This window comes from Fundulus heteroclitus, chromosome 12 (assembly GCF_011125445.2).
Source record: "Fundulus heteroclitus isolate FHET01 chromosome 12, MU-UCD_Fhet_4.1, whole genome shotgun sequence".
Classification (NCBI taxonomy): Eukaryota; Metazoa; Chordata; class Actinopteri; order Cyprinodontiformes; family Fundulidae; genus Fundulus; species Fundulus heteroclitus.
Window position 1 is genome coordinate 23,954,992 of NC_046372.1, and position 12,766 is coordinate 23,967,757.

The following is a 12,766-nucleotide window of genomic DNA, read 5'->3' on the forward strand; positions in this document are numbered from 1 at the left end:
GATAATAATAATCTGATAAATGTTGTGCTTTCGCTCGTATTTGAGCCTCTGTTGAAAGATCGTTTTTCAGCTGCTTCATTTAAAAAAATGAATTTTGCTAAAATGGAAAACCTGGGGAAGTATAACCAGTGAGTTAATCATCCTCCCTAAAGATTGCAGCACAAAGACAAAACAAAAACTAATTTAAGAATCTGCAGGAAATATTTAATGAAAATCAATAAAAAAAAAACAAATTGAAAGATAATGGAAAAGTCCAACAACAGTGAGCCAATACAACATTTAAAGGGCCTTTTCTCTCTGTCTGTCTGTCTTTTTGATCATGAAACCAATAATTTAGTGTTTCAGAAATTCTAATATTACATAAAATCATTATGGGGTGACTGTGGCTTGATGGGTTGAGTAGTCGTCTGGCAACCAGAAGGTTGTGGGTTCATTCCAGCTTCCCTTGCCCATGTCAATGTGCCCCTGGGCAAGGCACTTAACCCCAAGTTGCCTACCGAGCTGCGTCTCGGTGTATAAATGTGTTCGCGTTAGTGAGTGCGATTGGGTGAATGTGGCTATAGTGTACAGCGCTTTGGGTGGTCAGCATGACTGGAAAAGCGCTAAATAAATTCAGTCCAATTCCATTTAAAAAGAAGACATTTTGAACAGAAAAGTCAGGCTCTGAAATGAAACGAAAACAAAAACGATTTTTTATTTGGAATAAGCCACAGAGTATAATACATCTTCTGAACCGCCTATTTAAATTGGGAAGAGCTTCAAAGACAGACTTACTGAAAGAAAAAGCCCTTTTAATGTTTTATTGGCTCACTGTAGTTGGACTTTTCCATTATCTTTCAATTTGATTTTTTTATTGATTTTGATTAAATATTTCCTGCAGATTCTTCAATTAGTTTTTGTTTTGTCTTTGTGCTGCAATCTTTAGGGAGGATGATTAACTCACTGGTTATACTTCCTGGTTTCCCAGGTTTGCCATTTTAGCAAAATTCATTTTTTTTTAAATAAAGCAGCTAAAAACGATCTTTCAACAGAGGCTCCAATACCAACAAAAAGCACAACATTTATCAGATTATGATTACTATTATTATTACACTTTAGGGAAGCAGATGATAACTGAACAAAGCTTGGTGTGGTTATTGGGTCAGGGTGAGTATCCAAGCCCCTAGAACCCAGAAATGGTTCAGAAGTCACTAAATCAGCCTCCTTCCCTAGAGATCTCTGTGACCAGAAGTAAACCCTGCAGGAAACCTTTGAATCCCACAAGAGGAAATCAGCATGTTGTTTGTTATGAAGTCTTTCACCACCTATTATAATTTATCTTAATCTCTGAACCCTTTAAAACAAAACTACGTGAAGCTTCAGTACATATGAGATTAAGATTAAATTACTCAGGAACCTGTTCTTGACAGTTTTGTTTGAATTCCTAAAATGAACACAAGGCTTCTAAAGAACAATCTCACTAAACCATCATCCTGATCCACCCACCTGCTGTCAGAAAGCTGGCCTCAAAGAGACTCTTAGTGAAGTCATTTTAGGAAAAATCTTAATTTGTCCAAATCTTAGATTTTTCTGAAAGTCGTGCCCTCAACATCAAAATGAACTATTTCTGCGTATAATGCCGAAAATATGTCGGTAAGCAAAATTTGTCTGCTCTCCCAATACAACCTTTTATATTTAAAAACATTCAAAAATCTTAAAATTATTATATATTCAGTAACATTTCAACCATATTTACAACCTGTTGCAAGTCCAGCCTGGGTACAAACACTACCGCTCTGTTTTGCTATTTTTGCTGCTCAGCAAAGACAGAAGTACTTCTTCTTTTTCTGTGTTTTTTAGAAAAATGTGATAACTGTGCATGTCAGAGTGGTTCTATTCTGATTCTATTTTATGTGTCACCATATAAATGGTAAAATCCAATTAGTTTTTTGTTCTTTAATCCGAGTACATTTCAATCTGAATGTGAAATTTAGTGCTTTTAAACATAACTGTTGTTTTTCATATTAACTCTTTTATGTACTTGGTGGTTTAATCTGATTAAATACAAGGAAAAAATTGTCAGGGTTGAGTTTTGATTTGGATTTTGTTTACTATTAGTTTTCAGTTTTTCCTCTTTGTTAGCATTTCAGTTTTTTCAAATAAAGCAGCTAAAAACGATCTTTCAACAGAGGCTCCAATACCAACAAAAAGCACAACATTTATCAGATTATGATTATTATTATTATTACACTTTAAGGAAGCATATGATAACTAAACAAAGCTTGGTGTGTTTATTGGCTCAGGGTGAGTATCCAAGCCACTAGAACCCAGAAATGGTTCAGAAGTCACTAAATCAGCCTCCTTCCCTGGAGATCTCTGTGGCCAGAAGTAAACCCAGCAGGAAACCTTTGAATCCCACAAGAGGAAACCTGCATGTTCTTTGTTTGTTACGAAGTCTTTCACCACCTGTTATATTTTATCTTGATCTCTGAACCTGTTTAAACGGAACTACGTGAAGCTTCAGTACATATGAGATTAAGATTAAATTACTCAATAACCTGTTCTTGACAGGTTGAGTAATCTAGTCAAATGTTTATATGGATAAAAAAATAGAAAACAAGAATACAAGTAAGGATTGGTAAAGAATATCAAAGTAGCTTGACTATAGATAATGGAACACAACGAGAAGGCATTAAAAGTCCATAACTATTTTGATTAGCAATTAATTTCGTTGGAACGGGTTTTTCACTGTTTGCTGATCATGGTGCCATGTGGAAAAGAGGAAGAAATTTAGAATTTGTAGTAAAGGGGCTACAGCGAGCAATATTTTTTGTGGAAAGATGGTCATATAGATGGGGATTTAAATTTTCAGTGAAGAACACTCAAGGTGGTGTTCTTTACAAGAAAAAGAGGTAGTGTACAAAGTAATCTTAAATTACAGGGTCAGGAGCTAAAAAGAGCTAAACAGTTTAATTTTCTAGGGTTATTAAAAATGTAGTATATAAGTGCAAAAACGTGTTAAATATAATTCAAATCCAAATACACTTTTTGTTTTGAGATGCAAGCTCATTTTCCTCAGCTTTGTCGCTGGCTCCACGTGGCAAATTCAGTATTCCAAATTTGCTTTTTCCACGTTTCACATCCAGATTTATCCCATCTATCCTCTGGGTTCAACCACCGTAGCCAGTCTGCGTTCCAGCACATCCAGCTTGCGGCTCTGCTAATCCAATTTATGGTTCTGCTCGTTCACAGCCTTAGTGATCGCGTCATATGCGGCCGGTAGCCTGATTAAGGCCATAATTGCTACCGACATCGCTGAGTATCATGAATCCAAACATGTATACGTCTTCAACGTCCTCGACTGACAAAATTGAAAAACACACCATTTTCCACCTATTCCTGGAATCTAGGGTGTATCCCACGAAATGAGTCCCATCAAGACAGGACGGGTCCCCTTTTCCCTCTCTTCGAAAAAAATGTATCAATAGCATTGAGAGACTAGCTGACCAGATCCATAGTTTCCAGAGTTCGGGTGATATGAAGAGAGAGCTCAGAAAGACAAGACACAGCAGAAGCAGGGACAGCAGGTGGGGGGGGGGGGGGGGGGCAGCAGGAGCAGAAGGAAATGCGACCTCCTCCACCGAGAGAGAGAACAGAATTGAAAGCTTTGAAAATATGTACGGGTGCTTTTGAAACTTTCCAGTTGCAGCACTTCAGGTAGAAATGGGAGAGATACCCCTTAAATTCAGAAGAAAACATTTAATGTGTAATTACTGGGCCAATTTAAAAGAACAAAGGGAGGGCCACCCTACTCTGGGTGTGCTTAAGCCTTGTTGGGAAAAGGGTAGAGTAAAGAGTTTTGGAGGGACAATAGGTTTTGCAATTAATGAGTTTAATCTTGGACAGAAAAACATAAGTCAAACAGTCCCATTAGCCACATTACTACCGTGGATAATTCCAGAGGCAAGTGTGTACTTTTCCTTTCTAGAAAGAAAGAAAAAGCATAAATCTTTTATTTGAATGTTTATTTAATACATGATTATATCAAGAAATATTATAGTTATATTCAACTATACACAAATGCTTAAAAAAATACAGCTAATTAGAATAGCATTCATTATACCTGGGTTTGGCATCAAAGTAGGGAAATTAGAGTTATTGATGGAATTTAGCTTCATACAGGAGAACTATTGTCAAAACTATCAGCTATGCAGTGGATTGAAGAGATCGGACATTTAAAATTCTTCCTTGGCTAGTTTGCAGCATAGCCAGTCAGAAGGTGGACCAGACATATTAATAGAATTACAACAAACACTAATGGAATTTACATGATGGGGCTTACAGGTATTTTTATATGGGTTCTTGCTCAATATGAGATTAAGGTGCAGATGAGATGGCAAAAGAGAGCACCAAACAATTAGTAGAAATTAATGTTAAGATCAGTATTACGGTAATAGTGAATGATAAGAAGAAAAATAAAGGAGAGGTGGCAGAAGGAATGTGAAGAAGAAAGAAAAGGCCAATGGTTCTATAAAATCCAGAGGAAGGTGGGAGAAATTAGAAGAACAGGAAGAAATTGGAGAGAGGAAAATTATTTCAAGACAAGAGTTGGACATACGGGACTAAACGGGTCATTATTCCTTACAGGGAAGCACCAGACAGGGAGATGTGACTGTAGGGAACTTGAAACTATAGAACATGTGTTTTTACAGTGTAAAATGTTTCAGGGTGAGAGAAATTAGTTCATTCAAAACTTTAACAGGATGAAAATAAAACTAGATCTCATTGAGTTGTTCCAGAAAGATTCGAGGAGTAAAAGCTATCAGAACCTATTGCATTTTTAAAGACAGAGTATTTTATTTGATAGGGTGTAAGTTTTTCCCTCCTCTGTTTTTGCTTTGGTGGCTGTGCAGCGGGTAGCGCTGTTGCCTTGCAGCAAGAAGGTTCTGGGTTCGAGTCCAACCCTGGGTCTTTCTGCATAGAGTTTGCATGTTCTCCCTGTGCATGCGTGGGTTCTCTCCGGGTATTCTGACTTTAAACAGTCCAAAAACATGTAAGGTTAATTGGTCTCTCTAAATTGTCCTTAGATGTGAGAGTGTGCGTGAATGGTTGTTTGTCCTGTCTGTCTCTGTGTTGCCCTGCGATAAACTGGTGACCTGTCCAGGGTGTACCCCGCCTCTCACCCATTGATAGCTGGAGATAGACACCAGCACCCCTCATGACCCCACATGGGACAAGCATGACAGAAAATGGATGGATGTTTTTGCTTTGAGATCGACATTCTGTTCAAACTCCCTTCCAGTAGGGGCGGTAATACACCTTTAAGTTGTTAGCCAACCACCATTAAAAATCACAAAAAAGAAGAAGGAAGACGTCAGAGCATTAGCTCTCCAGAGCGTTACCTGATCTCCATTTATTCACTGGATATCCGATTGGTCGTTGGTAGTCGGCATCCATCCTACTTTGGATGGTGCAGCTCTTCTTTCTAGAAATCTGGCCGGATTTATTAGTCCTCCTAAATGCTGACAACCCAGGGTCCAGACCAGGAAGCAGAGCCGTAGTTTAACACACCTCTCTGCAGCTTCTGTACTGTTACCCATCCATTATCCTATTGAGACGGTGTCTTTCCCACGGCCAAAACTTGACAGATCAAAAACTTATCTAAAAGGAACAAATCATAAAAACCTAATAAAAATCAATACGGTTCACCTTGAACCTAAAAATAAAACAATTAAATGTGGTCTATTAAATATAAGGTCTCTCCCTCCAAAGACTTTGTTAGTTAACGAATTGATTTCTGATAAACAGATTGATTTGTTTTGTCTCACAGAAACCTGGCTACAAGAGGACTACGTTAGTATAAATGAGTCAACTCCCTCCAATTATTCAAATTTCCACATTCCCAGATCTGTGGGAAGAGGAGGAGGAGTGGCAACTATCTTTCAGTCTGATTTATTAATTAGTCCCAGGCCAATTAATAACTACAGTTCTTTTGAACATTTAACCCTCAGTTTCCCTCATCCAAGCTGCAAAGCAATAAAACCTCTTCTGTTTGTTGTTTTGTATCGTCCACCAGGCCCTTACACTCAGTTTTTGGATGAGTTGTCAGATTTCTTATCTGATTTGGTGTTAAATACTGATAAGGCTATTATAGTGGGTGATTTTAACATCCATGTTGACACAGAATGTGATAACCTTAGTGTAGCCTTTAAAACTATCCTAGATTCAATTGGTTTTGCTCAAAATGTGCATGAACCGACGCACTCTCGGCTCCATACTTTAGACCTTGTTCTGACATATGGCATTGATTGTGAAGAATTAACAGTATTTCCTCACAACCCTGTCCTATCTGATCATTTTTTAATAACATTTGAGTTTAATCTAACTGAGTTCTCCACCCCCAAAAGAGGGTTCCATTATAGTAGATCTTTATCGGATAATGCTGTATCAAAACTTAAAGAGTCTGTCCCCTTTTTAATATCCTCCGTATTGCAGAAATGCCCTGTAGATGGCAGCAATGTTGTTTCTTCCAATTCACAAATAGATGTCTTTGTAAACGGTATGACTTCGTCATTGCGTTCTGCATTAGACAATGTAGCTCCCTTGAAAAAGAAGGTGATTATTCACAGGAAGCTGGCTCCTTGGTTTAATTCAGAGCTGCGTTCCTTGAAGCACAATGTTAGGAAATTGGAGAGAAAATGGCGCTCTACACACCAAGAGGAATCCTACTTAATCTGGAAGAACAGTCTATTGTTGTATAACAAGACCCTTCGCAGAGTTAGAGCAGCATATTTTTCATCATTAATTGAGGAGAATAAGAATAATCCTAGATTTCTCTTCAGTACAGTTGCCAAACTTACCCAGAGCCACAGCTCTGTTGATCCATCCATTCCCTTAGCTCTTAGCAGTAATGATTTTATGGGATTCTTCATAAATAAAATTGATTCCATTAAAAATAAAATAATTGGCATCCTCCCAAACATGATTACCTCATCCTCAGTAAGTGAGGCAGCATTGGAGGAATCCTTAGAACCTGCGCAGTGTCTGAACTGTTTAAAAGCAGTAGAGCTTTCTGAGCTTTCTAAAATTTTAGCTTCATCTAAACCTTCTACCTGTATGTTAGACCCAATCCCAACCAAGTTGTTTAAGGAGGTATTCCCTCTGATCAGTGGTCCTATTTTAGACATGATTAATGTATCCTTGGTAAATGGATATGTACCACAGGCTTTTAAAGTAGCTGTTATTAAACCTTTACTTAAGAAACCATCTCTTGATCAAGATGAGTTAGTAAATTACAGACCTATATCTAATCTTCTTTTCTTATCTAAAATTCTTGAGAGAGTAGTTGCTAATCAACTATGTGAACATTTACAAAGTAATGACCTACTTGAGGAGTTTCAGTCAGGCTTCAGAGCTCATCATAGCACTGAAACAGCTCTGGTGAAGGTCACTAATGATATTCTCATGGCCTCAGATAATGGACTTGTGTCTATACTTGTCCTGTTAGATCTCAGTGCTGCATTTGATACAGTTGATCACAATATTCTCCTACAAAGACTTACTGTAGGGATTAAGGGAAAAGCATTAGGCTGGTTTAAATCTTATCTGTCGGACAGATTCCAGTTTGTTCATGTTAATAATAAATCTTCCTCAAACTCTAGGGTCACTTGTGGAGTACCACAGGGTTCAGTCCTTGGACCAATTCTATTTACTATATATATGCTTCCGATTGGCAAAATTATCAGACAGCATAGGATTAATTTCCACTGTTATGCTGATGACACTCAGCTATATTTATCCATAAATCCTGATGAATCCAATCAGTTACTTCGACTGCAGTCATGTCTTGATGACATCAAAAGCTGGATGACTTTAAATTTCCTGCATTTAAATTCTGACAAGACAGAAGTTGTAATCTTTGGGCCAGAGTCTTCAAAAAATAAAGTTCTTAATCAATCCCTTAATCTGGATGGCATTAACTTGGCCTCTGGTAATAAAGTTAAAAATCTTGGTGTTGTTTTCGACCAAGACATGTCATTTAAATCCCATATTAAACAGGTTTCCAGAGTTTCCTTTTTTCACCTCCGGAATATCGCCAAAATTAGAAACATTCTGTCCAGGAGTGATGCTGAAAAACTAGTCCATGCATTTGTTACTTCAAGGCTGGACTATTGTAATTCTTTACTATCAGGAAGTCCACAAAATGCAGTTCGAAGTCTTCAGCTGATTCAAAATGCTGCGGCAAGAGTTCTGATGAAAATCAACAAGAGGGATCATATTTCTCCAATTTTAGCTTCCCTTCATTGGCTTCCTGTTAAATCAAGAATAGAATTTAAAATTCTCCTTCTAACATATAAAGCCCTTAATAATCAAGCTCCATCATATATCAGAGCTCTGATTACCCCGTATGTTCCTAACAGAGCACTTCGCTCTCAGACTGCAGGTCTGCTGGTGGTTCCTAGAGTCTCTAAAAGTAGAATGGGAGGCAGATCCTTTAGCTATCAGGCTCCTCTCCTGTGGAACCAACTCCCAGTTTTGGTCCGTGAGGCAGACACCCTGTCTATTTTTAAGACTAATGTTAAAACTTTCCTTTTTGACAAAGCTTATAGTTAGAGTGGCTCATACCCTGAGCTATCTCTATAGTTGTGCTGTGATAGGCCTAGGCTGCTGGAGGACATCAGGGTCTAATTTTCTCACTCTACTGATTTCTACTGTTCTTCAGTCTACTGTTCTCCAGTTTTGCATTGTATTACATTGAAATGACTGTCGTCATTTCAGCTTTTAACTTTTTGCTCTCTCTCTTTTTCTTCATAGTAGGTACACCTGGTCTGGCGTTCTGTTAACTGTGACATCATCCAGAGAAGACGGCTCACCCGCTACTACCATCTAATGTAGAACAGATTACTAGATCAATGTGTGCTTCTGTGCTTGTTTGTCTGTCTTGTTGTGTCTCTGTTCTGTCTTCTGTAACCCCAGTCGGTCGAGGCAGATGACCGTTCATACTGAGCCCGGTTCTGCCGGAGGTTTTTCCTTCCCGTTAATGGGTGGTTTTTCTTCCCACTGTCGCTTCATGCTTGCTCAGTATGAGGGATTGCAGCAAAGCCATGTACAATGCAGATGACTCTCCCTGTGGCTCTACGGTTCCCCAGGAGTGACTGCTGCTTGTCGGGACTTTGATGCAATCAACTGGTTTCCTTATATAGGACATTTTTGACCAATCTGTATAATCTGACCCAATCTGTATAATATGATTGAACTTAACTTTGTAAAGTGCCTTGAGATGACATGTTTCATGAATTGGCGCTATATAAATAAAATTGAATTGAATTGAATTGAATAGTCCACGTTGCTATGACGTCACCAACCGCCATATTGGTACTGCCTAGTTACAACCAGTCGGAATGTAAACAATACGTGCTCTACAGCATCGAACAACGATGATTTTCTCATTTTCAGGGGGGCTTAAGACTTTTTAAATAAACATAAATTCATCACTTTGACACACACTTGCTGTTTCATAGCATCAGTAGATTATTGTAATTTATGGTAAAAAAAAATAGGCACATCACATTGCATATTCAGTATGAAGTCTATGAAGTCTATAAATCATTTAATATAACATATTATACAAATCCATTACAACTAAATTAGTGTGTTAATGGAGCATAATAATACGGTACCTAGATATTAAGAATATTACACACACACACGATTACATTGTTATGGTAATTACATATTGCACACCACAAAATGTATATACACAATACACACACACAAAGATATGTGTGTGTGTGTATTGTGTATATACACAATACACACACACACACACACACATATATATATATATATATATATATATATATATATATATATATATATATATATATATAGTACAGACCAAAAGTTTGGACACACCTTCTCATTCAAAGAGTTTCTTAATTTTCATGACTATGAAAATTGTAGATTCACACTGAAGGCATCAAAACTATGAATTAACACATGTGGAATTGTATACTTAACAAAAGAATGTGAAACAACTGAAAATATGTCTTTTATTCTAGGTTCTTCAAAGTAGCCATCTTCTGCTTTGATTACTGCTTCGTACACTCTTGGCATTCTCTTGATTAGCTTCAAGAGGTCGTCACCTGAAATGGTCTTTCTACAGTCTTGAAGGAGTTCCCAGAGATGCTTAGCACTTGTTGGCCCTTTTGCCTTCACTCTGCTGTCCAGCTCACCCCAAACCATCTGGATTGGGTTCAGGTCCGGTGATTGTGGAGGCCAGGTCATCTGGCGCAGCACCCTATCACTCTCCTTATTGGTCAAATAGCCCTTACACAGCCTGGAGGTGTGTTTGGGGTCATTGTCCTGTTGAAAAATAAATGATGGTCTAACTAAACGCAAACCGGATGGAATAGCATGTACCTGCAAGATGCTGTGGTAGCCATGCTGGTTCAGTATGCCTTCAATTTTGAATAAATCCCCAACAGTGTCACCAGCAAAGCACCCCCACACCATCACACCTCCTCCTCCATGCTTCACGGTAGGGGTGGGCGATATGAAGAAAATCTAATATCACGATATCTTTGGGCTATATCGTGATACACGATATATATCACGATATGTTCAAATAAGCTTTAATAACAAATGTTTTTAGCCAAATAGTGCCTAAAGTTGCATTGGCATATCTCATTTTAACGTGTCAAATTTTTTTGGTTTGAAAAATTTATTGCAAAATAAAAATGTATTTAAAATGTTATATTTTAGCCATTTTTTAACCACAGCTGCACATAGAAGCTTTTCACAAATTACAATATTGTCACATTAGAGTTCTTTCGTGATCAACACTGGACCTTAAAAAACAGAACATCCCAGCGGCCAAAAGGAACACCAAGGAAAAATCTGACACAAAATAAACCTGAAATAAAAGGTATAGTGACTATAAAATCAACTGACCAGTCGCTGCTACATATTCAGAGCATCTCAAAAATATTTCCGTTGCTCTTTAGGTGTGGGGAAATTTTAAATAAACGTTTTTTCTGTCATATGGGATTTAGCAAAAAAAGACGCCAGTTTCAACAGTTTTATGGCTGGTTTAATTGAAGTTTCCTTTGGTGTTTGGGGGGGGGGGGGTGTCGACACGCGGAGTTCACAAGAGTTGCACTGGATGACTTTTTAGGTGGAACAAATTTGTGCTACTGCTACCTTTTGTGGCAATGGTGTTACGGCATGTTTTGTAAATTACCGCATTTTGTTCTACCTCCTTCTTGTGAAATCCAAACCACTGCCTGAAACGCTGTCGCCATGGTTCTCGCTGTCTCGTCAAAGTAAGTAATCACACGGGTACGTTGTTGTGTGTGTGTGTTTGCGCCAGAGCGCTTTCTGGCTTGGAGGCGGAACGAATGATGCGTTCACAGAATGTGGGAGAAACTAAACTCACAGTGAATTAGATACAGCGGCTCAATCTTGCAGTGAAAATTTGCACGCGATGGTCGCGATAAAGCCATTTTCAAAATCGCAGCGAGGGAAACTCGAGATACATCGAGTATATTCGATATATCGCCCACCCCATCCGTTCACCTTTTCTGCGTCGCACCAAGACACGATGGTTGGAACCAAAGATCTCAAATTTGGACTCATCCGACCAAAGCACAGATTTCCACTGGTCTAATGTCCGTTCCTTGTGTTCTTTAGCCCAAGCAAGTCTCTTCTGTTTGTTGCCTGTCCTTAGCAGTGGTTTCCTAGCAGCTATTTTACCATGAAGGCCTGATTCACAGTCTCTTCTAAACAGTTGTTCTGGAGATGTGTCTGCAAATGCACTTCCGGTTTAATCCTTTTCCTCACAAATTAATTAGCAAACAGTATGACACAAAATCTATCAATCCCTGGTATATTTTATATATTGGTTTTATTTATAAAGTAAACTTTTTTGGTCAGTGTACACAATTTATCTTAACTTATTACTAATAATCATAAGCCAACATCTTTTAACATTGCCTGTAAATGGTTTCCTGCACCCAGTTGGATGTTCTGTCCTGCTCGGGCCGGGCCTTCATTGGACAGCAACAGGCATATCTGACGAAACGCCAACATGTCGGTCAGGTCGTGGGGCAAACAACACATCTTTGGGGGGCTCAGCTGCTGTGCAGCGGCAGAGGATAGTCCAGCCAGCCCAGAACAAGCATCAGTGTCTGAGTCTCAGACTCTTCCACCATTTCCTGCTCATTTCCTCTGAATAAACACATTGATTGAAACTAGCAGTGGCTCAACGTTGTGCTGGACGGATTTGGCTAGCTCAAATGCCAGGAAACGATAAGTTTGTCCTCCATTGTTGTTTTTGTGCCACTATTTCACATAGCAGCTGAAATGAGTTTTCTCTGTAGTGTGTCTGGGCTCTCCATTAGAGATAGGGTGAGGAGTTCAGTCATTAATTAAACACAAAAAGCAAAGATTTCAAACTATTTACAGTACGATGGGAATAGAAATAACGTTACCTGGAGGAGGTGTGATGCAAGAGGCGGGGACATGCCTATTGATGCATTTTCCGAGAACTGAATGATCTTAGTTGTGATTTTGCATAACTGAACTGCTAATGTATTATCTCAAATGTCATGTTGCAGTTTGCTTCCCCATTCCCTTAGCGCTGGAATGTGTTTTGTAACTAGGGACCTCCTACTTGGAAATAAAAAGAGAGGCAGTGGCAGGGTGTGCTTCAAAACTGTAGGAGATTGTCACTGAGCTCATTTCTGTCCGTTCTTCTTGTAAGTAAAAGAAACTAACATCTCTTGTC